Consider the following 26,473-nt stretch of genomic DNA (forward strand, 5'->3'; position numbering starts at 1 on the left):
CAGAGGCTGGGGGCCTGGCAGGCATGATTAGGGTTTGGAAAGGGTAGAGGGGCACCCAGCGTCCTCTGTGGGTTTGTATGTGGATGTCCGTGGCTGTGTAAATAGGCTATCGGAGTGGGGAGGAAAGAGGGATGCCCTCATCACCTATGTTAGGTATGTTCCATCCTGGCCACACTATTCCAGGCAAGGACCTCTGGTTACACATACTGGACTGACCTTGTCCTGATATTCTTACTCTCAGAAAGTTGCAAAGAGGTAGTCTGGCAACAGGAATAACCCTTGTAATACTTGGGACAATTCCCTATATGAACCCACAATTGTGAAGGGAAGTTTAACCCTTCCTGGGGCCACCCAGGCTTGCTGAACACCTGCTGACTGGCTAGAAGCAGTACATGCGCAGGAACAGGGCCAAGCATTTGGGGTCATGTGCAGAACCGGTGTGTAGTCAGATGGGCCTGGGTCTGAATCCAGGCTCTGCCACTTACAAGCTGGTTGACCCTGGTGAGTTCATGTTTCTTCCTAAGCCTCGTTTCTTCAGTCACAGAATAGGTGTCACAGAATAGGGATAACTCACCGTTGAGGGTTATTGTAACTTTACACAAGGCAACATTTGCATGGGCCCAAGGCCACAGTAGGTGCTTCTTAGACTCAAGACTATGAGGAGAGACACGAGGAACTCAGGCTGGGGAACCCAGCTGCCTGGGTCTGAATCCCAACTCTACCACCAGTGAGAAGTTCTTCACTTCTGTGTACTTCAGTTTCCCCCTCTGTAAAATGGGGGTGATAATGGTGGCTGCCTCCTGGCTTGTCGTAACAACACAACACCTGTACTGGATACTTAACAAATATTAACAATCCCCAAGATGGCAGCTGGTCAGAGCTGCAAGAGATGAAGTCAGCTTGGATAACTGGAGGGCCTGGACCTGTCCCTCAGCTCTGCTGCTTTCATTTCTGTCCCAAAGCTGTTCAGTTGATTGCTCCCAGGCCTGGGAAGACCCCGAGGGTAATAGAGTGAATAATCTCTTTTCCATCTCTTTTATCAAAATCCACATACCTCATGAAGGCCCAGATGAGAGAACTGAGATATGCACAGAGAGGTGACATTACCAGTTTGGGATCACACAGCAAATCCCTGGGTCATCTGGGTCCCTGCTAGAGCTTCACCCTGCCCCCTCCCTAAGTAACACATTAATAAATGCTTATCCACTGACCTTTATCTGTGCTGCTATCCAATTCAGAGAAAATTTCTGAACTACATCAAACATGACATAACAAGGTGTTTTCAGTCCCCAAGCCCCTTCTGGGGACAGTGCAGCCTGTGGCTGTGTCCTCTGTTGTCATCTGAGCCCAGCTTCTTCTGTTGTGGTGTAAACTAATCAATAAAATCAGTAAGAGTGTAAATAGGTTATAGATCAGTTAAAAAAAAAATATATATATATAGATAGATAGATAGATAGATAGATTATAGATATAAGATTTTGATAAGTGAGACAATTATAGAGCAAGAAGTGTCATAGACAGGACTAAGACAGCATTTTGCTGCCTTCTATTAAAAAAAAACACAAAACTGTTACAAAAGCTGTTTCTAAGAAACTGAAATGAAAGCTGTTTTCTTATAAAAATCGTTTTCCTGTACTTTGTGCCCCACAAATTGTACCTAATCAGGATGCAGCGGTGGTCATGGTGAGCTACATCCTGGGCTTGAGTGCTCTTGTGGGTCTACATGACTTTGAAATAGATTCTCGTCCCCGCTGACCCCTGCTCAAACTCAGGATACTGTTGTGTAGCACCTGCTTGAACCGGGAATGTGGCTAACTGAATTGAAAGCTGATTGCCTTTTTTTCCAGCTTCTGTACTTGCTTGCTTGCTAACTGGAAAATTCCAGTCCTGCTTAGGGCTCACAGGTCCCACTTACTATTGTTTTAATTTCTGTGACTGGCTTGCTTGCATGACGCTAAGAAAAGCCCCTGAGTTGTTGTGATTTTCATCTTTAAGTTCCCAGGATACAGGCCAGGAAGTTGCTGTTCTCCCACAGAGCGTCAGTCTCTACGGGTGGGTGACAGTCCCTGGCCAGGTAAATAAAGCTCTCATTGATTTGAATTCAGACTTAAGAGTGTTTTCTGGGGGCTGGGGATGTGGCTCAAGCGGTAGCACGCTCACCTGGCATGTGTGCGGCCCAGGTTCGATCCTCAGCATCACATACAAACAAAGATGTTGTGTCCGCTGAAAACTAAAAAATAAATATTAAAATTCTCTCTCTCTCTCTCTCTCTCTCTCTCTCCCTCTCTCTTAAAAAAAAAAAAAAAAAAGAGTGTTTTCTGAAGCGACTCCCCATAACACTTCCACACACCAAGGACAGGCAAGGGCACTGGGCTCTGGACAAGCCTGTCCACCAGGGCTACGAGGGGACATGACAGGTTTACGCGTTCCTTCCCCAGGGCAAAGCACACAGCTGATGCTCAATAAGTACAACTGGGTAGTAGGGATGGAGCCAGAATAGCCAGCCGAGGGCCCAGGAGGCCAGAGTCAGTGGAGGAGGCTGACCTGGGCTTCAATGGCTGAAACTAATCCTCATAATGAGTAGCAATATTTTTGGACCCCTTAATAAGTTCTAGTCACTGTCTCCAACACCTTTGGGGGCGATCCCCTAATGTCAACGAGTTCTGCACCTTTAAGGTGCCTACACACTGGAAGCTGAGGGCAAAAACAGTGAAGTCTTTTTCTTAAAGTCACACAGCCACTGAGAGGCAGAATTCAAGACCTGCACCCTGGCTCTATAGCCCACCTTGTGGAGGTGGGAAGGGTGAAGGAGTGAGTGAGGGGTGAATTCCAGGAATTAAATTGGGGAACCCTTGAAGGGGCTGTCATTTTTTAAAAAAATACTTTTAGTTGTAGGTGAACATGATACTTTTATTTATTTATTTTTATGTGGTGCTGAGGACTTTCAGAATTTCACTTTTTACATTTAAATCTTGACCTCCTTTGGAACATTTTGCATATATAGTTTGAGGTAGGGCTTTTCTTATTTTTCTTTTCTTTCTTCTTCCCGCCCCCCCCCCCCGCCATGGCACTGGAGAACAAACCCATGGACACTACCATTGAGCTACATCCCCAGTCCTTTTTATTTTTATTTTTTAATCTTGAGGTAGTCTTGCTAAATTGCTTAGGGTCTCACTAAGTTGCTGGGGTTTTCCTTGGACTTTGGATCCTCTTGTGTCTACTTCCCAAACCACTGAAATTACAAGTATGTACCACTGTGCCTAATGAAGTGGGGCTTTTCTTTCTTTCTCTTCTTTCTTTCTTTCTTTGTATTGGGGATTGAACTCAGGGGCACCCAACTACTGAGTCACATCCCCAGCCTTGTTTTGTATTTTATTTAGAGACAGGGTCTCACTGAGTTGCTTAGCACCTCGCTAAATTGCTGAGGCTGGTTTTGAATTCATGATCCTCCTAAGCCACTGGTATTACAGGCGTGCACCACTGTGCCCAGCTGAAATGGGGTTTTTCTTAATATGAATTTTTCATTTTGTTTTATCTTTTTTGCTGTGCTGGGGGTATTAAATATAGGGCCTCATGCTCACATGTTAGGCAAGTGCTTTACCACTGAGCTGCATCCTTAACCCAAGGCTTTTCTTAATGTTTTCCAAATAGTTAACCAGAATTCAAGAGCTACTTTTAAATGAATGTTTTCTTTATTTCAGGAATAGATAATAATGCAAAAAATACAAGTCCCCACTGGTACCCAGGGTACAAGTTGGAAATTGTGTCTCTCTTACTCTGCCTTCTGCCCCCTGCCCAGAAGCAGACACTGTTCTCAGTTTTTATTTTATTTTTATTTTTAGTTGTAGATGGACACAATACCTTTATTTTATTTATTTATCTTTTTATGTGGTGCTGAGGATTGAACCCAGGGTCTCACACCTGCTAGGCAAGCAATCTACCACTGAACCACACCACCAGCCCTGTTCTCAGTTTTTGTACATCTTTTCAAAGATATTTAATGTATTTATAGGAATATGCATATATTTATTCACATAAATGGTAGCATACACACTGCATCACTGAACAGAATATCATGGAAGTGATTCCACATCAGTATATATGATGCCTAATTCTTTTTATTGATGCAGGGTACTTCACTGTAGGAAAACCACAAATAAGGAACAGTACCCTCTGAATGACCCTTAGGTCATTTTCCCTATTTTACTATTCCAACAATACCCCAACAAAGAGCCTTTGGCACGTATCATTTTGGACATGTGTAAACACATTTGAAAGATAAATTTCTAAAAGCAGAATTACTAGGTCAAAAAATATGTGTATGAGCCAGGTGTGGTGGTGCACCCCCGTAATTCCAGCAGCTTGGGAGGTTGAGGCAGGAGGACTGGGAGTTCAAAGCCAGTCTCAGCAAAATCGAGGTGCTAAGCAACTCAGTGAGACCCTGTCTCTAAATAAAATATAAAAAAGGCTGAGGATACGGCTCAGTGGTTAAGCATCCCTAGGTTCAATCCCCAGTACCAAAAAAAAAAAAAAGTGTACTATAAATTTTGATAGGTTTTGCCTTTCAGACATGTTTTTCATAGAAGTTGTTCAATTTACATTCCTACCAGCAATATTTAAAAGTACCTGTTTCTCCAGTTCTCCAGTGTAATATTTTTAATGGCGTTCTATTGTAATTTAATTTGTAGCTCTCTTTTGGACCAAGATGAGCACTTTTCATACATTTAAAAGCCACTTCCTTCTTTATAAACTATCCATTGATATCCTTTGCCTATTCAGATGAACTGGGCATCTTTGTCTTAGGAACTATTGTTACAACAAAAAATTATCCATTTATTTGCAAATATATGGTTTTTCTCCCCATTTCCTTGTTTGTCCTATGATTTTGTTAATTTCCTTCCTTCCTTCCCACCCGGGATCAAACTCAGGTCCTTCAATATTATGTATGCTAAGGAAGCTTTCACTCTACCACCGAGACACACCTCCATCTCAGCCCCTGATTTTAACTTTTTTTTTTTTCCAAGTGGAGTGGGGATTGAACCCTGGGGCACTTTACTACTGAGCTACATTCCCATTCCTTTTTATTTTTTAATTTGAAGCAGGGTCTCGCTAAGTTGCCCAGGCTGATCTCCAACTTGTGATCCTCCTGCCTCAGCCTCTGGAGTCCCTGGGATTACAGGTATGTGCTACCGCACTCGGCTTTAATTTTTTTAATGCAGAAACTTTTTCTTCTTAGGACTTCTAGACTTTGTCATACATAATCCCTCAGTTATCTATTGATATATAATGAATTATCCCAAAACAGTGACTTAAAGCAACAATGATCATGTTATTATTGCTTCTTATAGCCTGGGGGTGGTGGACTCAGCCGGTGGTTCTCACTCAGGAGTAATCAATGGTAGTTGGGCTGAGTCATTCAAAGGTGGCAATCAAAGGCCATAATCCAGTGGCTCTGGAGGCTGAGGCAGGAGGGTCTCGAGTTCAAAGCCAGCCTCAACAAAGGTGAGGTGCTAAGCAACTCAGTGAGACCCTGTCTCTACATAAAATACAAAATAGGGCTGGGGATGTGGCTCAGTGGCTGAGTGCCCCTGAGTTCAATCCCTGGTACCAAACATAATAAAACTTTTATGTCTGGTCATTTACACTTGGTGGCAGTGGACCCTGGGCTGGACTTTTGATGTAAACACCTGTACACGACCTCTCTGTGTGTCCTGGACATCCTGAGAGCCTGGAAGCTGGGTTCCAAGCATGGACCATCTCAAGAGATAGGAGGTAGAAGCCTTCATTGTCTTAATGCCTGAGCCTGGGAAGGGTACTATCTCATTGCTGCCATTTTCTATGGGGCAAGTAGTCACAAGATCCAAATAAGGAGAAAAGACATAGACACCATTTCTTTTTTTTCCCCTTCCTTTCTGTCTTTCATTATCTTTGTGTGCTAGGGACCAAACCCAGGACCTTGTGCGTGTTAGGTGAGTACTCCACCACTAAGCCACATTCCCAGCCCCAAGATTCTATTTCTTGATGAGAAGAGTATTGAAGAATTTGGGGGGTTGTTTTAAAATTGCTATATATAAAAAGACCTTTTTAAAAATAGGGTATAGGGTTTTTTTTTGGGGGGGTGCATATTGGGGATTGAACTCAGGGGCACTCATCCACTGAGCCACATCCACAGCCCTTTTTTTATATTTTATTTAGACTCAGGGTCTCACTGAGTTTCTTAGCACCTCCCTTTTGCTGAGTCTGGCTTTGAACTCAGACCCTCCTGCCTCAGCCTCCCGAGCCACTGGGATTACAGGCAGGTACCACCATGCCTGGCTAGGGTTTAGTTTTAAAAATGCATTTCTCATGCTTTTTCAACCTGGTACTTTTATAGTTTTTTTACTTTTGAATTTTTTTTTTTTCCAAGTAGCTGGTGAGTTGTTCAATACCTTTTATGAGATAATTCATGTTCCTCTTCGAATCAGAAATTCTACTACTATCATATACTAAATGTGGGCCTTCTAGGATCTATTCCTAAACTTTATGTTCTGTCCTATGAGCTATCATACATATTAATACCATACTGGCTTAATTATCATTCCTCTTCAGTGTATTATTATTTCATATCTCCCAAAATTATTTATCAAATGATCTGTCCTCCCCACAAACAGACGTGCTATCTTTTAGTAGAACGAGTCGGATATTAATACCCTATGTGTGTCTATGACCACACCACCAGTGTGATTCTAAACCATATATGACCAGAAGTATGAGAAGTTATGCTCCATTTATGTATAATGTGCCAAAATGCACTCTACTGTCAGGTATAACTAATTAGAACTAATAAAAAATAAAAAAGAAGTGTTATCTTTGTCACATACTAAATTCTTGCATCTGCTTGTGTCTCTCTCTAGACTCTCAATGTAGCTTTATTAGTCAGCCTGCCTAGTTCACTGCCAATATCACCACTTTAATTATTTTACCCTTAAAATGCATTTTAATATAAAGGAAAACAAGTCCCTTAGGGAGAGTTGTTCAAAGAGGGGAACCCCCCTCCTTTTCGCCTTCACCAAGTTAAATTCTATCTGAGCTCAGGATGCAGCCCGGCCTCCACTCCTCTGGGAAGTCCTTCTTAATGCACCTGTCCCCCACTGCTGGATTAGGAGACCCTTTCTCTGAGCTCCCAGACCCCTAGGATACCCCTAGGGTTTGTGGTTGGCATATCTGGCACACAAGATTCTTTTTTTTTTTTTTAGCATTTATTCATTTATTTTATTTATTCTTTTTAGTTATACATGAATAACTAAATATAGAATGTATTTTGACGTGTCATACATACATGGAGTATAATTTCCCATTCTTGTGGTTGTACATGATGTGGAGTGACACTGGGGGTGGATTCACATATGAACATAGGAAAGTTATGTCCAATTCATTCTACTGTGTGTCCCTTTCCCATCCCCCTTCCCTTCCCCCATCCCTCCATCTGGTGACCACCCCCCACACACACCCCACCCCCACCCCCCCCACCCCCGCCATTGTGAGTCAGCTCCTGCATATCAGAGAGAACATTCAGCCTTTGGTTTTGGGGACTGGCTCATTTCACTTATCATGATTGTCTCCAGTTCCATCCATTTACTGGCAAATGCCGTGATTTCATTCTTCTTTCTTATGGCTGAGTCAAATTCCATTGTGTATATGTGCCACATTTTCTTTATCCATTCATCTGTTGAAGGGCACCTAGGTTGGTTCCAGTGAAGGATATGGGAAAAAACAACCCCCAGGGACAAACAATGGGTCCAGAGGAGAGAAGGAAAACAAGGGGCTTTGGACTTTCACCATTTCCCAGCAACAATGGGCGCTGAATTTTCACAACTGCTCCCCCTGGGCTTTGAACTTGCACAGCTGTTCCGCCTGACTGACTGACCAATGCATTCTGTTAAGACTCAAGTCTCACTTCAACACTAAAGTTTACTAAAAGATAAAAATCAGACCCCTCTTATGACCAGTTGCCATTTTCTTTCCTGAAAATGGGCCATTCCGCTGGTTAATAAAGAAAGCCTTTCTGATCCATGAGGTCTGTTCCTGTTTTGGTTATTTTTGCTTTCACTGTGGTGATGAAACCTGGGAACAGGAGGAAGGGGTTTGTACTCCTCCCTGTTCTAATGAACCCCTTCCCCCTGAGCGGTGCTGCAGGCCGTAGTGTTTAGCTGGAGCAAGGATTTACCTGGGGAATGGGCTGGGGCCCTGGCCAGGGCGGGACAGGTTAAGAAGTTTACAATCCAGAGCGAGGAAGGTGGGAGCCCTGGATGGGGCCCAGTTGGGGACGCGCTTCCAAACTACATCCCAGCAGAGTCAGGCCTGGCTCCCCGACTGACCCCTCTGTAACCATTTCCCCTCTTCAGGAGTCCAGAGGCCCTCCCTCCTCAGAAAAAGGCCCGACATCAGTCATGCACATTCTGGTGGGAAGGATGCAGCTGTCTCAGTTCCCCACATTCCTCTGGTCCTCTAGCGTCATTTGAAATAGGACTTGGTGTTTGATTATACTATACATCTTAAAGAAACAGCACTTCTCAACAAGGCTATGGCTCCAGCCACGAGAAGGTGGAGGCGATTCAAACCAGAAGCTGTGGAAACAGGGCCTTGAGAGTCATATGGAAAGCAGGTCTTGAATGAAATGAGCCCCCCCTTGGGGCTCTCATTCCTCATTCATAAGGTGTGAGGAAAGGCTGGAGCAGGGATCAGTAGACCTTTCCTTTGAATGGGTCAGATAGTAGATATTTTAGCTTTGCAGGTCTTACGTCTCTGTTGCATCTCCTCCATTCTGCCATGACAGCTCAAAGGCAACCACAGACAAAGACACAAGCATGGCCGTGTTCCAATAAAACTCTAGTTATGGCCGATGAAAATTGAATTTTTTTGTATTTTTCATGTTTCACAAATTATTATTCTGTAGATTTTATTTTTCTGAACCGGATTCATTCTTAGCATGGGAGTCATACAAAAATAGGTGGCCAGATTTGTCCCATGGGTGTCATTTGCCCCCAAACCTCTGGGTTCCAGTAGAGCTTCCCATTTCCCTGTGCAGATGAATAACCTGAAGACCTTATTCAAATATATAGATTCTGAGCCTGGCGAAGTGGCACATGCCTGTAATCCCAGCGGCTTGGCCGGCTGAGGCAGGAGGATCTTGACTTCAAAGCCAGTTCATCAAAAGCAAGGTGCTAAGCAACTCAATGGGACCTTGTCTCTAAATAAAATACAAAATAGGGCTGGGGATGTGGCTCAGTAGTCGAGCCACAAAAATGCAGATTCTGCTCCAGAATATTTGGGCGAGACATGGGAATCTGCATTTCCCAAGGGCTCTCCTGGGCTACTGGCCCATGGACCTCACTTTGAGTTGCAAGAGGCAGAGAATCATCCAGCTTGGTCAGTCTCTGGGTTCAAAGTGTTATTTTTATTACCCTTCCTGCTCCTCATTCAGCTGTCTGAGCACACTCAGGGGCCTGGCATTTTCTGTACAGTGCCCACCTCTGTCCCACGTTTTCCCTGCTTTTTTATTTCCTTGTTTTTGTGCTTCCGCAAAGCCTAGCCTTGGTCAACTAGAACATAAGCTCCTTGAGAGCAGGGACCTTGTTGTTTTGTTTACTGCTGTTGTCCTGCAGTTTTACACACTGCAGGTGTTCAACAAATATTTATTGAATAAACAAAGCACCGATGCAGGAGGTGTGGCATTGACCTCCCCAACTGCCTTTCCCTGCGGGGACTTTGTTACTCTATCACCACCTAGTGGTAACTTTTGGGTACTGCGACGTGGGGGAGAAAAATGCAAGTGACTGATCCAAACAGCAGGTGGAGGAAACTGCTGGGGAGCACGTGGGGTGGCCCTGCCTCTGTTCTTGTCTGCTGGCACAGTCTAGGGAGGAGAGCCTTCCTGGAGGAGGTGGCGTTTTAGCTGAGTAATGAAAGCAACAAGAATTGGGACTGTGGGAAGGAGAGAGGGACAAAGGGCGATCCTGGTGGAGGCTGGAAAGCTCGGCATGTGCTGAGAGGGAAGAGAGGTAGCAGCCGCTGGGTGGGCAGTGGAAGGTGAGGCTGGACCATGACATAGAGGCCCGAGGAAAGGGAACCTCCACCAAGACAGTGATCTATGCCAGGAACTTCAAGTGCAAGAGCAAATTTAACCCCATGAAGGTCAATGAGGCAGATTATAGGACCCCTATTTTACAAATAAGGAAACTGAGGCATGGATCACACAGCTGGTAAAGGACAGACTGGATTTGAATCTAGACTATCCTCCCAGATGAGGATGCCTGCCCAGCTTTGTGCCCGAGGGTGGGGGTCTCATTGGTAGGGGCAGGGTGTGAGCAAGAAGACACAGATATAGGAATTGAGGTCCCGAGAGGGGAAAGAGGGTCCCAAAAGATATGCACCAAGCAAGGCCATATGCCCCTCATCCTGGCCCCTGCCTGGGCTTCCATCTGACTGCTTAAGTTGATTTTTCCATGCAAAAGACCCGAGCCCTGGCCACAGAGAGCAGCAGAGGGCTTGGTTGGCATCCTTGGCTGGCCTGAGCCCTGGGACTGTGCTCGGGTTCTGTTCCCAGGGAGACATGCTTCTGTTCGCCCCCTGACCCTCACCTCTCCCCTCACCCTTCCATTGTTTGGCCTGTGAGCAACACAGGGCAAGAACAGGGCCAGATCCGAGTCTTTATTGAGGCCCCAGTGGCCCCGGGGTGGACGCTTGCCAACATGTTCCTGGGAGTGAGTGAATATCCCTAAAGGTGGACCTTGTCTTCATTTTTAAAATGGGAAAGCTGAGAGCTAGTAAGGGACAGTGACCTCCGGGGTCCCCAGCAGAGCAGCCGCCTGTCCAGGCTTCTTGACTCAGCTTCCCTCTGCAGCAACCCAGCCTCACACGCTTCCCCAGCAGCTGCGGGAAGCTGGGCCTTCTCATGGGAGAGCTGGCACCTCGGGCCACGTTTCCACCAGACAGAGGCTGCGCACCCAGGTGCCCGGCCGCTCCGGGGAGTCCGCCAGGAGGAGATTATGGTAGTCAGATTTCTAGGGCTTCCTGGGGGAGAGTGCATGGACTTCTGCTGGGGATTGTTTCCAGAGCAGTTTCTTTAATCCTTCTCCGGGCATAGCCGGGATTTAGTAATGAGCTGGAACAGCCAGAATATTTGATTCCGTGAGCTGGGACCCAACTGTTCGTTCTTCATCCAGCCAGGTTCCTCTTTCCTCCAGGACCCAGCTCAACTGCGGCCGGTTGGGGGCTCACAGGGCCTGAGCCAGCAGCCCCCAGGACAGGTGGAGCTGGGGACCCACGTGGCTAGGAGATGGGGCAGAGCCATGGGGGGAAGAACAACTTGTGGGCAAGGCCAGAGTGAGGGGCTGCCTCTGGGAACCAGGCTGGTCAGAAGGCCCCACCAGCAGGCCTCAGCAGGCCTGGGTCTCTGGGCAGGGCCTTCCCCCTGGAGAGGGCCTGGGCAGGAGCAGGGCCTCGCTGACCTCTTTCCTTCTGCAAGGGAGTCCTGGTGGAGGCCGCTCTGAGAGCAGAGAAAAAGCTGGGAAATGGTCGCCCACAGCCTCCTCGCAAGCTGAGGCTTCATGAGCAAGTGATTTATTAAGAAAGTGCTCCCAGGAAATCTTTACTAGCTACTCTTCTGACAGAGGATTATTAACCAGAATATATAAAGAACTCAAAACACTTAACATAAAAAAAAAACCCAATTAATAAATGGGCAAATGAACTAAACAGACACTTCTCAAAAGGAAAAAATACATATGGCCAACAAATATACAAATAAGTGTTCAGCATCTTTAGCAATTAGGGAAATGCAAATCAACACTCTAATGAGATTTCATCTCACACCCGTCAGGATGGCAGCCATCAAGAATACCAACAATAATAAATACCGAAGAGAGTGTGGAGAAAAGGGAACAATTTTACACTATCGTTGGGACAATAAATTCGTATAACCACCATGGAAATCAGCACGGAGGGTTCTCAAGAAAGTGGCATGGAACCACCCCATGACCCAGATATATAGCTCCTTGGTATTTTTCCTGAAGAAATAAAGCCAGCATCATACTAGAGGGATTCACGCTTACCCGCGTGTCTAATGACACCATTCACGATAACCAAACTATGGAACGAGCCTAGGTGTCCATCAATGGATGAATAAAGAAAATGTGGTGTATATATACACAATGGAATTTTATTCAGCCACAAAGAAGAATAAAATTATGTCATTTGCAGGGCCTTGGATAGAACTTGAGAACATTGTATTGAGCGAAATAAGCCAAACTGAGAAAGTCAAGGGTCACTTGTTTTCTTTCATATGTGGAAGTTAGAGAGGAAATGGAGGGAAAAAAGGTGGGTTGCGGGGGAGGCAGCTGGGTGCCGTGGTACACGCCTGTAATCCCAGGGGCTTGGGAGGCTGAGGCAGGAGGATTGAAGGTTCAAAGCCAGCCTCAGCAACAGTGAGGCGTTAAGCAACTCAGTGAGACCCTGTCTCTAAATAATAAACAAAACAGGGCTGGGGATGTGGCTCAGGGACCGGGTGGCCCTGAATGCAATCCCCGGTACCAAAAAAATAGAAAGAAAGTACTCCCAGGATAAACCAGGAGAGAAGTGGAAGCCGGGAGGGGAGAAGAGGAAAACAAACAGGCTACTGAGTCCAGAGTCCTGCAGAGGGTGGCTCGCTCTGGTCTTCTCTGGCAGGGGGCTCTGGTCAAGGTACACCTTAGGGTACATCCCACGTGAGGGGCTGGGCTTACAGCCCTCCCCCACCACACCCCTCCTCCCCTGTCACAACTATGGCAGGAGGTGGGGGCAGAGGCAGCCTCCTGGCCTGGCAGCAGGGACCCTGCCATGTGAGCAGCAGGTTCTTCTGAAGGGAAAGGGTTGAGCAGGACCTGGGTTAGGGGCTTGGACATGCTGCTGGAAGGCCAGGGGGCCATTTCCTATCTGGATGAGGCCCCCTTCCCAATTTAGGACCAGTCAAGGAAGAGCCAGGGGCAAGAAGAGTCAAGACAGGTCCCCCAAAGTAGTGTGCACTCGGCTGGTTCATAAGGCCCACAAACCACCTTGCTTAGTCTGTTTTCTGCTACTACAACAAAATGCCCGTGACTGGGTAAATTATAAACCAAAGGTGTTCACTGGGCTCATGGTTCTGGAGGCTGGAAGTCCAAGAACATGGCGCTGGGATCCTGACATGGGGAAAGGCAGGTGGGACAGGCAGAGGGAGCTGGGCTGAACTCATCCTTTATCAGGAACCCACTCCCCATTCTAACCTGCCCTGGCAGCAGGGTCCCCTTTTTAGGTCCCACCTCTGAGTACCGTTGCAAAGGCAAATAAATTTGGAGGGGACATTTGAACACAGCACCCCCTCTGGAAATTCCCCCTCATCTGTGCTGTTAGGGGCCCAAAGCTTGAGCTTCCACTGCAGGTGGAAGGCAGAACTGCCGCATTCCGCCAGCCAGCTCAGTTCAGAACCAGTCACTGGCCTGGGGGGGGGGGGCCCTGTGAGGCACCAACAGAAGCTGGGGCCCAAGGGAAGGCCCCAGGGCAGGTCCATGACCAACTAGGGGCAGCCCAGGGAGGTGATCCATTATTAGTGGCAACCCCTGGCCTTTTCATGGACCTCGCCTCCTTCCATTTTCCCCTCCTTCAAGGCCCCACACAGTCCTCCTGGCCTCCAGCCTTCCCTCCTGCAATCCTTCTCCCAAAGTCTCCAAGGGTTTCTCTAGAAAGCCAATCTGATTCTTGTTCTTCACCTGCCTAACACCTTCTATGGCTCCCCATTACTCTCAGGAGAAAGACCAAAGGCCCAGCCTCTCTCGATGTATTTCAGGCAGACACCAAGAGCCCAGGAGTCCCTCAGAGCCCGCAGGGCATGGCGGCAGCAAGCCCAACTGTCGGGAGGAGCTGCCTGGGGATCTGCCTGCCTCCAGGCCTCCCTCCCAGGTTTTGCCTCTGTAATAGAGTTTATGGAGTCAACACAGTCCTGCAAATCTCATCTAGTCCCTGCCTCCACTGGAGGGAGCCGTGCCCTGGACATGGAGCTTTTCTTATAGTGATTACATTTGGTTTCAATTCAGGGGAAAAAAAAGCCAAAATGAAACATTTGAGGTCTTATTCCCACAATCACCTGCAGACTGAGGAGGCTTCCAGGTGGTGTCTGGAGAGACCACAAGGGAAACTTGCAGGCCTGCAGTCTGAGAAGGCCGGGGACACAGCCCCACTCACCAGGAGCCAAGGGCCACTTCTCCTGGCTCTACTGTAGCACCCCAGAAGCCCGCCTATCCCCCCACGCCACCCACTAGCTCTCTGCACAGGCCTGCTGGCCTGCTTCCGTTTCTGCCCTTGCTCTCCTCCAGGGCCTTTTCATGGGCAGCCAGGACCATGCCTGCTCCTCTGCGGAAGCTCCCTCGTTTCCTACCAACCTGGCTTGAAAGTTGGCCCTCTGCACGCTTCTGCCCCCACTCCCCCCACTCACCTTTCACTCTCTGTTCTTTTCACCCCAACCTGACAAATCCTGCTTCTCTTTTTAAAAATTTCTGAATTTTTAGTTGTAGATGGACACAGTACCTTTATTTGATTTGATTTATTTTTATGTGGTGCTGAGGATCGAACCCAGTGCCTCCCACATGCCAGGCGAGTGCTCTACCACGGAGCCACAACCCCAGCCCACCAATCCTGTTCCTTGTTGTCTACTTTCCCTTTCTTCCCCACCAGAACGGGAGCTCAGGCAAGTTTTGTTTATTGACTGCCACAGCCAAGAGCAACTGCAGGGCAGCTGCTCGATCCATCTGTGTCGAATGAAGGAGTGAATGACTGAATCACATCCATCGTTTGACAGAGTGGAGGACAGTGCTCCTGGAGATGCTCTGAGGGTGTCCCCTCTGGGCAGGCAGAGTCATCTGGGGATGCCTCCTTCGGGAAGCCTTCTATCCAGTTTTTAAACGGAAGCTCTGCAGCAGACAGCAATGATCACATAGTAGGATCAATTTTCATTGGGTACAAACATCCTCCAGGGAGCCCCCCAGAGCTCTTCCCAACCCCCACTGTGAGTGCCTCCTACCCCCTCCTGGCCTGACTTCCTCCCTTACAGTACACATTGGGTGTTGTGGTCAGTGCCAGGCCAATGAGCATCCCAGGGGCCCTTGAGTCAACGTCAGCTCAGCCTTTACAGGGCCTCTTGCGCTGGCCTCAGTCTCACCCTTCTCCTCATCTGAGCCTCACAACAACCCTCCGAGGTGATCACTGTCATCCTCACTTTGCACAGGAGGAAACTGTGGTCAGAGGCCACAGAAGTGATTTCCCTGTTCCCACAGCTGGCATCACAGAGCGGAATGGGGACCGCTCCGGGCCCACAGGGCCACCACAGTGTGTGCCGGTAAGTGAAAGGGCAAACCTGAGCCCTCAGGTTCCTGAGCGAGCCTGAGGATGTGGCCACCGCACGTGCTGGCCCCACAGCCAGGCCGGCCGCCCGTGGCCGGTCCCATGCACGGCTGAGCCCAGAGAGAGGTGGCACCTGCCTGGCTGCTGAGTTCAGGGAGGCAAAGGCAGTGAGTGACTGCTCCTCCCACGCAGAGGACCGAGGCCAGGCACCCGTGTGTGGGTCGTGGGGAAGCCGATCGATGGTGTCCACCCGGGACAGAGACAAGGCCCACAGAGGTTGAGTGCAGAGCCCGCCGAGGCTGGGGACAGAGCCCGGCCACCTGCCTGCCTTCTGACTCTTAGGCCTCTCCCTGCTCTTTCTCCACCTGCTGCCCACCGTAAAGGCTACCCCCAGGGGCCTGTCCGCCTGTCTCCTGGTCTGTGATGTGGCAGAACCGTGAAAGAATCAAACATATACGAAATAACAGAAGAAAAGTGCTCTGTACAAGTGCCCGGCAGGGAGCAGGCTCCTAGTGAGTAGAGCCTGGGGTCACGAGCTGCTTCTTCCCTGCCCTCACAAGGCCTAGAGCCACAGACCTGGCGACTAGAAAGTCTTACTTTCTTAGGGAAAAAAAAAAAAAAGTTAAAATGATAGTGCCCAATGATGGAGATCATGTGGCAAAAGTCTCACAGTGTACCATACATTTTATATTATTTTAATTTTTTGTGGGGTACTGGGTATTGAACTTAGGGGCACTCAACCACTGAGTCACATCCCTAGCCCTATTTTGTATTTTATTTAGAGACAGGGTCTCACTGAGTTGCTTAGCGCCTCGCTTTTGCTGAGGCTGGCTGTGAACTCGCAGTCCTCCTGCCTCATCCCCCCGAGCCGCTGGATTATAAGTGTGCGTCACCACACCTGGGTATGGCATACATTTTAAATGATCAAGGCAAATATGTTATCAAATGTTGGGTATTAAGAAAGTCTTGTTTTGTCTGATTCTCCCTACTTTTAAATTGTATGTCAAAATATAAGTAATTTCAAAGCTGTCCAGTAAGTGAGCTATAGGTGGGATTCACAATGTGGCCAAGTAGGGCATTTTTTCTAACTGGTAAACAAATACAAATATTCTCCTCCAATCTTTGGCCAGGATTAGTCTTGCAATCAGCACATTTTGAATTACACCAGGCAGGTGGGGTTCCTCTGGGCCTAAGGGTCAGTGGTCACATGCTCATCTATCCCCAGGGCCACTCTTTGGGAAACAGCAATTTAACAGAACATGTCAGAGCCATAGAAACCATTTATATATTTTGATCAGTTCTTTTTTCTGGAATTATCCCAGAGAAGTAATTTTTTAAAAAGCAAACCAATTATACAAGCACATAATGATGTCCATTGCGGTGGTGTTCAGGAATGGCAGACACAATGTGTGATTATTAATAGGAGGGTGATCTAATAAATGATGCGTGAGTCCTCAATGATTCTTCCTCTAATAAAAACCATAATCCCAGCAGCTCGGCAGGCTGAGGTAGGAGGATCCCAAGTTCAAGGCCAGCCTCAGCAAAAGTGAGGTGCTAAGCAACTCATGAGACCCTGTCTCTAAATAAAATACAAAATAGGGCTGGGGATGTGGCTCAGTTGTGGAGTGCCCTTGAGTTCAATCCCTGGTACCCCTGAAAAGAAACCAAAACAAACAAACAAACAAAATCATAATCCTTAAGACTATGTTACAATACGGGTCATGTTTATGTTAAAAGTTTTCATATCCAAAAGAAAAAATATAACACTACATTGATATTCTGGTTTCTACTGTCAAGAGAGATTTTTTTTTCCCTCTGGGCTGCCCCCTCTTCTCTCTTCCTGGGCATATTTGGAAGAACCCCTAGTCCCAGGGCCACCTTGCTCTGAGCTGGGCTCACAGGAAGGCTCTTCTGCATGTTGACCCCTGAGATCATGTGGGAAGCCCCTGGGAAACCCTAACACTGGCCACAGGTGTCTGCTATTTCTATTTTTTTTTTAAGATTGTAAAAGTGAAATTTTTCTCTTATGCAAATATTGTCAAAAATAATGTAATAATCACCCCCATCCCTATTGCTCAACTTAGGAAAGAAAACCTTATAGGGAAGGGGCCCCTGGAGACTCCTTCCTGATCTTGTTCCCAGTGTCAGCAGGGGTAACCCAAACCTGAACTGGGTGTTTATCCACAAATGAGTAGCATCTTGGGGGCATGATTCTAAACTTTCAGTAGTGGTTTCACACTGTCTTTTATTAATTCAGTAAATTCACTGGGCTAATTTTTATTAAGCACTTACTGTATGTCAGGGGTCACACTAGGCCCCAGGGAGCATCAGTAAACAAAACAGGCTAGATCACTACTCTCGGGTGTGTTGGTGTGAGGGTGAGGCAAACCATACACAAGATTGGTGGCAGTTAGATCAGTTGTGTTACATATTAGAATTTGAAAAGTGCAAAGGGAACAAATGTTGCAAATGTAGGATAACATCCTTCTATACCTTGATTACTTACTCAATATTATATTTTTCTTTGTTTGCATGTACCATCTTTATTCATTCCTCTTTCAATAAAACTTAGGATATTTTCTTTCTTTATTTATTTTTGTTATAAACATTGTGTGTACTGAATGTGACAGAGACATCCAGCCCTCTCCTCCTACAGAGTTCCCACTGCAGAAACTTGAGATTTTTTTCTAGAATGCCAGGAGGAATCCGATTGCTTGAGTGGTACTTCACCTCTGGGCTGGAAGGTTGAGAATATATCCCATCACTCAGATCAAAAACAGATAGAGCAAAGATAGAAAGAGGCAATAAAAAAATAAGTGAATAAGTGGACCTGCCCAGGATGTCTGACTTCTGAGTAACAGGAATTCTAGAAAATGGGGTGGGGCGGGGGAGGAAGTAATTAAAATAAATTTTTTTTTCATATTTCCTAGAATTGAAGAACCCAAGTGCCCAGCACAATGAATGAAAATAGCTCTACACAGAGATACATCATCCTGAGATTTCAGGACTCTGGGGACAAAGAAAAGGTCCTACAAGTTTGCAAGGATCATGGATCAGAACAGCATCGCACAGTTGAATAGCATCAGTGGAAATCAGAACACAATGGAGTCGTATGTTTAATATTCCGTATGAAAGAGTTTGTGGTTAAATTAGTGATTAAAAATTAGCAAACTAGGGGCTGGGNAAAAAAAAAAAAAAAAAAAAAAAGTGTTAATGGTGTTTGCAGGCCTGGCCCAGTTCTGAAATTTACGTTTCTGTGCCCAGTTCAGGATTTCCTGGTAGGGGCCCGGGTCCCCTCGCACCTCCAGGCTCCATTTTGAAAAACACTTTTTAAAAATTGCTTTTTTTCTGGACTTCACAAGGGTGAGAATAAGGCAAGTGATGAATATTGATCTGATCAGAATCACTGATAACTATTGGGAGGCTGTGCATGGGGAGTATTCGTCTGTGTTTTACGGGGTACAGGGTGGGGGGAAGTGGGTGAGAGGGCTGATTCCTCCCCCTCCATAGTGACCAACTACTATACAATGTGTAAACTTTAAAAAAACCCTAAAAATAGCAACATAAGCACAGTGTTTAGAAGGATACAGTAGACAACCAAAGATGAAGAGGAGGGTCACCGTGGGGGAGGGGCTCAGAATTGCTGATTTTCATGGCGTATCTTGTAGAACTTTTTTGGCCTTTTAAATCCTGTGCACGTACAACTTGATAAAAAGTAAAACTGAATTAAAAAGCTCCTTTGCGATTAGCAGCGTCAAACATGTGTGTCTTTTCCTCTTCATTTATTTCCTTAGGGTTATTTCTAGAAGTGGGACTGTGGGGTCAGTAGGTGAGCAAGCTTTAAATACCTCCTGTCCACGGGGGTAAATAGGGCACTGATTTTGTCCTTTCCAGAAATATAATAGTCTCTATTTTCTTGTCCTTGCAAACACCATTATCCATTTTCATAACTCTGCCGATTTGATAGTAAAAAAGGTATATTGTAGTTCTAATTTGTATTTCTTTGAATACTAAAAAGCTTTACAAAGTTAGAATATCTAACGGTTTTTTAGTTCTCCTTTTATGAATTTCCTGTTTCTTTAATGAATTTCTCCGTTTCTACCTTGGAGTGTTCGTTCTTTTTCACTCTTGATTTGTAAGGGCTCTTGAAATAGCAGCCTACTCCTTCTCCAGCTATGGACGTCTTACAAATATTTCCTCCTACATGAGTCCTTCTCCTTTCAATGTTCTTTCTTTCTTTCTTTTTTTTTTTCAGAAGGGATTTTTTTCACTTTCATGTAGTTGAATCTTTTACATTTTTGGCCTTTGGGTTCGTGTCTGGAAAGCCCTGCCTCATCCATGGACTTTTGGTGTTCTAATTAGTTACACCTGACAGTAGAATGCACTTCGACACGTCATACACACATGGAGTATGATTTCTCATTCTTCTGGCTCTACGTGATGTAGAATCACACTGGTTGTGTAGTCGCATGTGCACATAGGGTAATACTGTCCGATTCATTCTACTGTCCTTCCTAACCCTATACCTCCTACCCCATCCTCCATTTCTCTCTACCTGATCTAAAGTACCTCTGTTCTTCCCTACCTGCTCCCCTTAGTGAATTAGCATCTGCATATCAGAGAAAACATTTGGCCTTTGGTTCTTTGGGATTGGCTTATTTCACTTAGCATGATATTCTCTAGCTCCATCCATTTACTGGCAAATGCCATCATTTTGTTCTTCTTTAAGGCTGAGTAATATTCCATTGTGTATATATACCACAATTTCTTTATTCGTTCCTCTGCTGAAGGACACCTAGGTAGGTTCTATAGTTTAGCTATTGTGAGTTGAGCTGCTATAAACACTGATGTGGTTGTGTCATTGTAGTATGCTGGTTTTAAAAAACATTCACTAGATGGCTCGGGAAGCTGAGGCGAGTTCAAAGCCAGCTTCAGCAAAAGTTAGGCGCTAAGCAACTCAGTGTGACCCTGTCTCTGAATAAAAAATAGAAAACAGGGCTGGGGATGTGGCTCAGTGGCTGAGTGCCCCTGAGTTCAATCCCCAGTATGTACACACACACACACACACACACACACATTCACTGGAGAAAAGATAGCCTATTTGACAAATGGTGTGGGAAAATTAGAAATCCACATGTAAAAAATGAAATTAAACCCCTACCTCTAACCCTGCGTGAAACTCAACTCAAGGTGGATCAAAGTCTTAGGCACTAGAACAGAGATCCTGCACCTAATAGAAGAAAAAGTAGGCCCAAATCTTCATCATGTCAGTTTAAGACCTGATTTCCTTAACTAGACTCCTAAAGCGCAAGAAGTAAAATCGAGAATTAATAAATGGGATGGATTCAAACTAAAAATCTTCTTCTCAGCAAAGGAGACAATCAATTATGTGAAGAGAGAGCCTACAGAATGCGAGAAAATCTTTACCACATGCACCTCAGATAAAGCACTAATCTCCAGGATATATAAAGAGCTCAAAAAACTTAACACCAAGGGGCTGAGGTTGTGGCTCAGAGGTAGAGCGCTTGCCTAGCATGTGTGTGGCACTGGATTCGAACCTCAGCACCACATATAAATAAATTAAAGACATTGTGTCCACCTAAAACTAAAAAAATAAACATTTAAAGAAAAAAAAACACACCTAACACCAAAAAAAAAAAAACAAATAACCCAATCAATAAATGGGCTAAAGATCTGAACAGGCTTCACAGAAGGAGAAATACAATCAATCAACAAATACATGAAAAAATGTTCAACATCTCTAGCAATTAGAGAAATGCAAATCAAAACTAAGATTTCATCCATGGGCTTTTACACATACAGTGTTTCTTGGAATCATTTTAAATCTCTGAAGTTGGGGAGCATTCAAATGGAAGTCACTGTGAGCCTGCCACACGTCAGGTTGTGCAGAAAGTAACAGTAACTTGTTTTATTTAAAAAAAAAAAAAAAAAAAAAAAGATTCACTAATTCAATAGTGGGGAATACCTTTAAAAATGCAATGGTCCTCACCTATTTCTTTTCCCTCCTGGGCACAAAGTGACAGGTCATTTTCCCAGTCTGCCTTGCAGTTAGGTGTTGCTGTGGGACTGGTTGTAGTCACTGGATCATGCGTAGAGGCCATGCAGGTGCCTTGCCTGCTTGGCCTGTAAGCCCCCCTCCTACGCCATCTTCTACTGTCTGCTGGCAGAGTAGCCTCGGAGGTGCTGGCAGAGTCCAAGTCAGAAGGAGCCTGGAACAGCCAGATAGGAGGCAGCCTTACTAACCAGGAATCTCCATTGCTCTTCCTGTAAAGAAGTAACACACTTTGTGTTAAGGCATTGAGACTTTGTGTTGTATTTGTTAAAGCAGCTAGCATTGCCTATATCTAACTGATACCCTTGTATTAATTCTGCCTCTAATCTGAGTTCCTCTAGACTGGTGTTTCGTATCTTTTATTTTTTTTTATTTTTTATTTTTTAGTTGTGGATGGACAGCATGACTTTATTTTATTTGTTTATTTTTATGTGGTGCTAAGGATTGAACCCAGTGCCTCACTGGTGCTAGGCAAGTGCTCTACCACAGAGCTACAGCTCCAGCCCTTAGTATCTTATTCTTAGTATGATGTTACTCCTGCTTTTAGACAGACATACCTTATCTGTGCTTTTTAAAAAAAACCCAAATCTTGGTACTGAAGTTATATAAGTGTAAAATTAATTGGAAAAGTTTTAACTTTCTTTTTTCTAAGCTTTAGGAAAGGTTAAATGGCATAGGAATGAACTGTTATGTGTAACTTTGACAAAACTCATCCCAAGAACTGTTGCCTGTGTCCTTTTACAGTGCTCTAACACGTTGTACTTTCTCTTCATTTTGTAAATTCAGATTTATTATGGGCTGGACTGTGTTCCCCAGATTCTCTAGGTTGAAGCCCTATGTCCCACTGTGACTGTGTCTGGAGGTGGCCCTACAAGAAGGTGATTAAGGTAAAATGACACCATGAGGATGGGACCCTCATGCAGTATGACTGGTGTTGTCCTGGGAAGAGAGACACGAGACATGAACTTACACGGGGAAGAGGCCATGTGAGAGCACAGCAAGAGGGCACTGTCTGTAAGTCAAGGAGAGGCCTCAGGAGAAACCAGCCCTGCCAGCACCTTGAACTTGACTTCTGGTCCCCAGAACTGTGAAAAATCATTTTCTGTTGTTTAAGTCACCCTGTTTGTGCTATTTTATCATGACAACCCCAGCACACTAATATAGCTTTTTTTTCCCCTTTAGTGGTAAAATACAAATAATAAAAAGGAAAGTCATTTATAATTCTACTTCTCAGGAATAATCCATCACTGAAAAACTTTTGTTATATATGCTTTTAAATACCCACTCTCATTCTGATAGAATGGGGACCATGCTCTATATACACCAATTTGAAATCTGCTTTTTACACTTAATTAGATGCTGTGAATATTTTCCATGGCAATTTACTTCATTTGTATATATTTATTTTTTAATTTCACAAGTCATAAATGATCATTACAAAAGCTTAAATACCATTATACAAAAAGCAAAAGCTTTCCAATTTCCTCCAAGGCATCTGTGTTTTTTTTTTTCAAACATTTATTTTTTAGTTTTAAGTGGACACAGTATCTTTATTTTTATGTGGTGCTGAGGATCGAACCCAGTGCCTCGTGCATGCTAGGCAAGCAGCTCTACCACTGAGCCCCAGCCCCAAGGCATCTGTATTTTTAAATCTCTTTGTGAGCCAATTTCATGAATATTTTGTTTCATAGAAAATTACCCATTTTACAAATTTTTCCCTCCCAGAGATGGAGTCTTGCTATGTTGGCCAGGCTGGCCTGGAACTCCTGGGTTCCAGCGTCTTCCTGCCTCGTTTCCTGGGTCGCTGGGAACCACAGGTCTACGGAGCTGCACCTGGTCATTTTACAGATTTTTCACATTGACTAATCTTGAATTATAGTCTTTATAAAAAAAATCTCTATCACATATCACCTGGCTTTGCATCCAGAGAGAACCATCTGTGGGGTTCTTCACATAGTGCCCCCCACCTTCTCTCCTACAATATCTCCCTACAAAGCAGACCCTACAACACAGGGTCTTTGGACAAAATCTGTTTCCCCCTCCCTCTTCCAACCGGCTCCTTCCTTCCACAGGGAGAGGTGTGCAGCTCTTGGGCTGCCCCTGAAGCTCTGCGGGCAGCTGGGGTAGCACAGAGAACAGGACAGAGATGGGCCTATTCATGCTTTGCTGCTCTTCTTTTTGGGGTCCATTAGTTAACCCCTCTTGAGAACCAATGCTGTTAAATGTAACATGACATAAGGATCATGTCTACCTCTCAGGGTTGAGGTGAGAACTAGATGGTGTTTAATGGGTGAGAGTGCAATTCGTGGCCCGGTTAGCTCCCTAAGGCCCAGAGTCAGCCTCTGTCTCCCCAGGAAACCCTGACCAGACATCCACAGAAGAAGCCCTGAGAGGCCAAGCACACAACCTTGCAGGCGGGCAGCCCACACCACAGGGACTTTCCTCCCCTCTGAGTAGCCCTAGGGAGCCCCAGCCTGTCGGCCACCCCTGGGTGAAGGCCAGTCTCACACTCCCATCCGATGACTGACTCAGCCTCCAGACCAAGGGCGTGAAAGACCAGAGAGGTAGTTCAGAAAGCTGCTGCTGAAGCTCAATTTACAGTAGCTAAGCTATGGAATCAACCCAGGGGCCTTCAACAGATGAATGGATAAAGAAAAAGTGGCACATATACACGGTGGAACATTACTCAGCCATCAGAAGAATGAACTTATGGCATTTGCTGGTAAATGGGTGGAACTGGAGACTGTCATGCTAAGTAGAATAAGCCAATCCCCCAAACCAAAGGCTGAATGTTCTCTCTGATATGCAGATACTAACACACAATGTGGCAGGGGATTATTAGAAGTTCATTGGATTAGACAAAGGGGATTGAAGGGAAGGGTGGGGGGATGGGAACAGGAAAGACAGTAGAATGAACTGGACATACCTTTCCTATGTTCATGTTTGAATGCATGACCAGTGGAAGTCCACATCTTGTACAACCACCAGAGTGGGATCCTAATTAGAATATCTATACTCTGTGTACGTAATATGTCAAAATACTCTTTACTGTCATGCCTATCTAAAAACAACAACCACAAAAAGCTCCTTCTCAAAAAATTGAACCCTTAATGACCACGTGATCCAGCATTTCCCCTTCTGGGTATGTTCTCAAAAGAATTGGAAGCAGGGTCCCCAAGAGGCATTTCCATTCACAACAGCTTTATTCAGAACAACCAAAAGGTAGAACTGTCCATCAACGGGTGAATGGATAAGCAAAATACTTACAGTGGAATGATATTCAGCTTTAAAAGGGAGGAGACTCTGACCCACGCTGTGGCCTGGATGAACCTGAGGACATTCTGTTGAGTGTGAACCAGGCCAGTGACCAAGAGACAAATACTGTGTGGCTCACTTGTATGAGGTACCTGGAGTCGTCCGATTCACACAGGGACAGAAGGCAGATGGTGGTTGCAGGGTACAGACTTTCAGTTTTCCAAGATCAGAAGAGTTCTGGAGGTGGGTGGTGGTGATGGGGTAACACAAAATGTGAATTAATCAATGCCTCTGAACTGTAGATTGAAGATGATTAAGGTGGTAAAATATTTATTACCCCCCACACAACTGAAAAAGAAAAAAAGCTTCAAGGCCTTGTGGTGGGGGGTTCTCCAAGCCACCACCCAGAGAACAGGGCCCACGGACACAAGGGGCACAGAGCTTTGCTCTGAGTTCCTGACCGGCTCCGGCTGCCCTGCTGGGGGTCCTGCCACTGCCTTCTTCAAATGCCAAACAAGGACATGGAGCAGAGGATGTCCAACCTTCCCCCCGCCCCCCCCCCAGGCCCTGAAGAGCTCAGATGAGAATTAGAACGGAAGTGCTTTTTTAAAAAAGTAGATAGAGAATTAAAAATGCAATCGAAAATCACACTCACTGTTCCGAGATTAAAAAACATTCTTTAGAAACAGGGCTTATTAGAGGATATGCTTCCTGCGTCCTGCGGGAGGGGAGGGGACCAGGTCATCGGTGCTCTTGGTAGGGGGCAAGCAGGTGAAATGATTATGAAATATGTCAAATAAATGGTCCTTTTTTTCTCCCCAGGAGATAAGGAGAGGTAATTTGGTCTGTCAGTCGTGCACACAGGAAACGTCATGGTCAACTGCATTAATACTGAATACTTTGTCCAGAGTCACAGAGCTAAAAGAAATTACAGAATCTTCCTCCTGTGAATTCTGGCATGACTCTCAGCAGACCTTTCCCCACCTGAATTCACAAGAGAGATTAATAAGAAAAGGCAGGGCCCAGCCTGGCACCAGAGTCTTCTTTCCTCCAGCACCTGGGACCCCCCACCCCCAGCCACTGTCCTGGCTCTATCTCTGGCCACGCCCTTCCCAGGCCCTGTTTTGGGGATGGTCACAATCCCAGGACTATTTCCGGGGAATTCCTGGGACCACCTGTGCCTCCTGCCTCAGGACTTCCTGGAGCTCTTCCCCCTCCAGGCCTGGTGGCTCCTGTTTCTTGGACACCATTAAGGCCCACCTCTTCCAAGTCACTGCCGAGAGGTCTCCTCCGGCCCAGGCCCCCTCCCCTGCCCTCTTACAGGACCTCTCTCCCCAGCTCACTTCCTGCAGTTGCTATGGGTATTCTATGTGCTAGACTCCTTCCCGCCATACCCCAGCCCTCCCTGGAAGAGAGACACCCCCCCCACACACACACACACTCTTTCTGCACCCACAAGGGTCCAGTACAGTCCTGTTTGGCCCTTTATTTTTTGAATGGGTGGTGATGAGGGTGAGCTGTCAGGGTGGGAGTGGACATTGGGGTACTTTCTAAATCCTTTGTCCAGTTGTTGGATTGCAAGAGGCTGGACCCCTCCTTCCCCTCCTCCCTCTGTCCCAGCAGGGAGGTCAGGGAGCCCCCACACAGAGCCCTTACTCAGTGGTGGAAGAAATCCTGCTTCGGGGGACTCGCCAGTCTCTGGAACAATTAAACCTCTTTCAAGGCAATTATATTCCCTCATGTAATAAGCACTCCATT

The 26,473-nt window shown here is 45.9% G+C and overlaps 1 long non-coding RNA gene across 1 annotated transcript; it reads left to right on the plus strand.

The window, feature by feature from the left end:
• The first annotated feature begins 2,809 nt into the window (after positions 1–2,809).
• Positions 2,810–24,502, plus strand: LOC125610644. Its single transcript, XR_007340623.1, has 3 exons — positions 2,810–2,822; positions 15,855–15,861; positions 24,303–24,502. It is a non-coding gene; the product is annotated as an uncharacterized LOC125610644 (long non-coding RNA).
• Positions 24,503–26,473: the final 1,971 nt, after the last annotated feature.

The sequence above is a fragment of the Marmota marmota genome, unplaced genomic scaffold (assembly GCF_001458135.2).
Source record: "Marmota marmota marmota unplaced genomic scaffold, marMar, whole genome shotgun sequence".
Taxonomy (NCBI): Eukaryota; Metazoa; Chordata; class Mammalia; order Rodentia; family Sciuridae; genus Marmota; species Marmota marmota.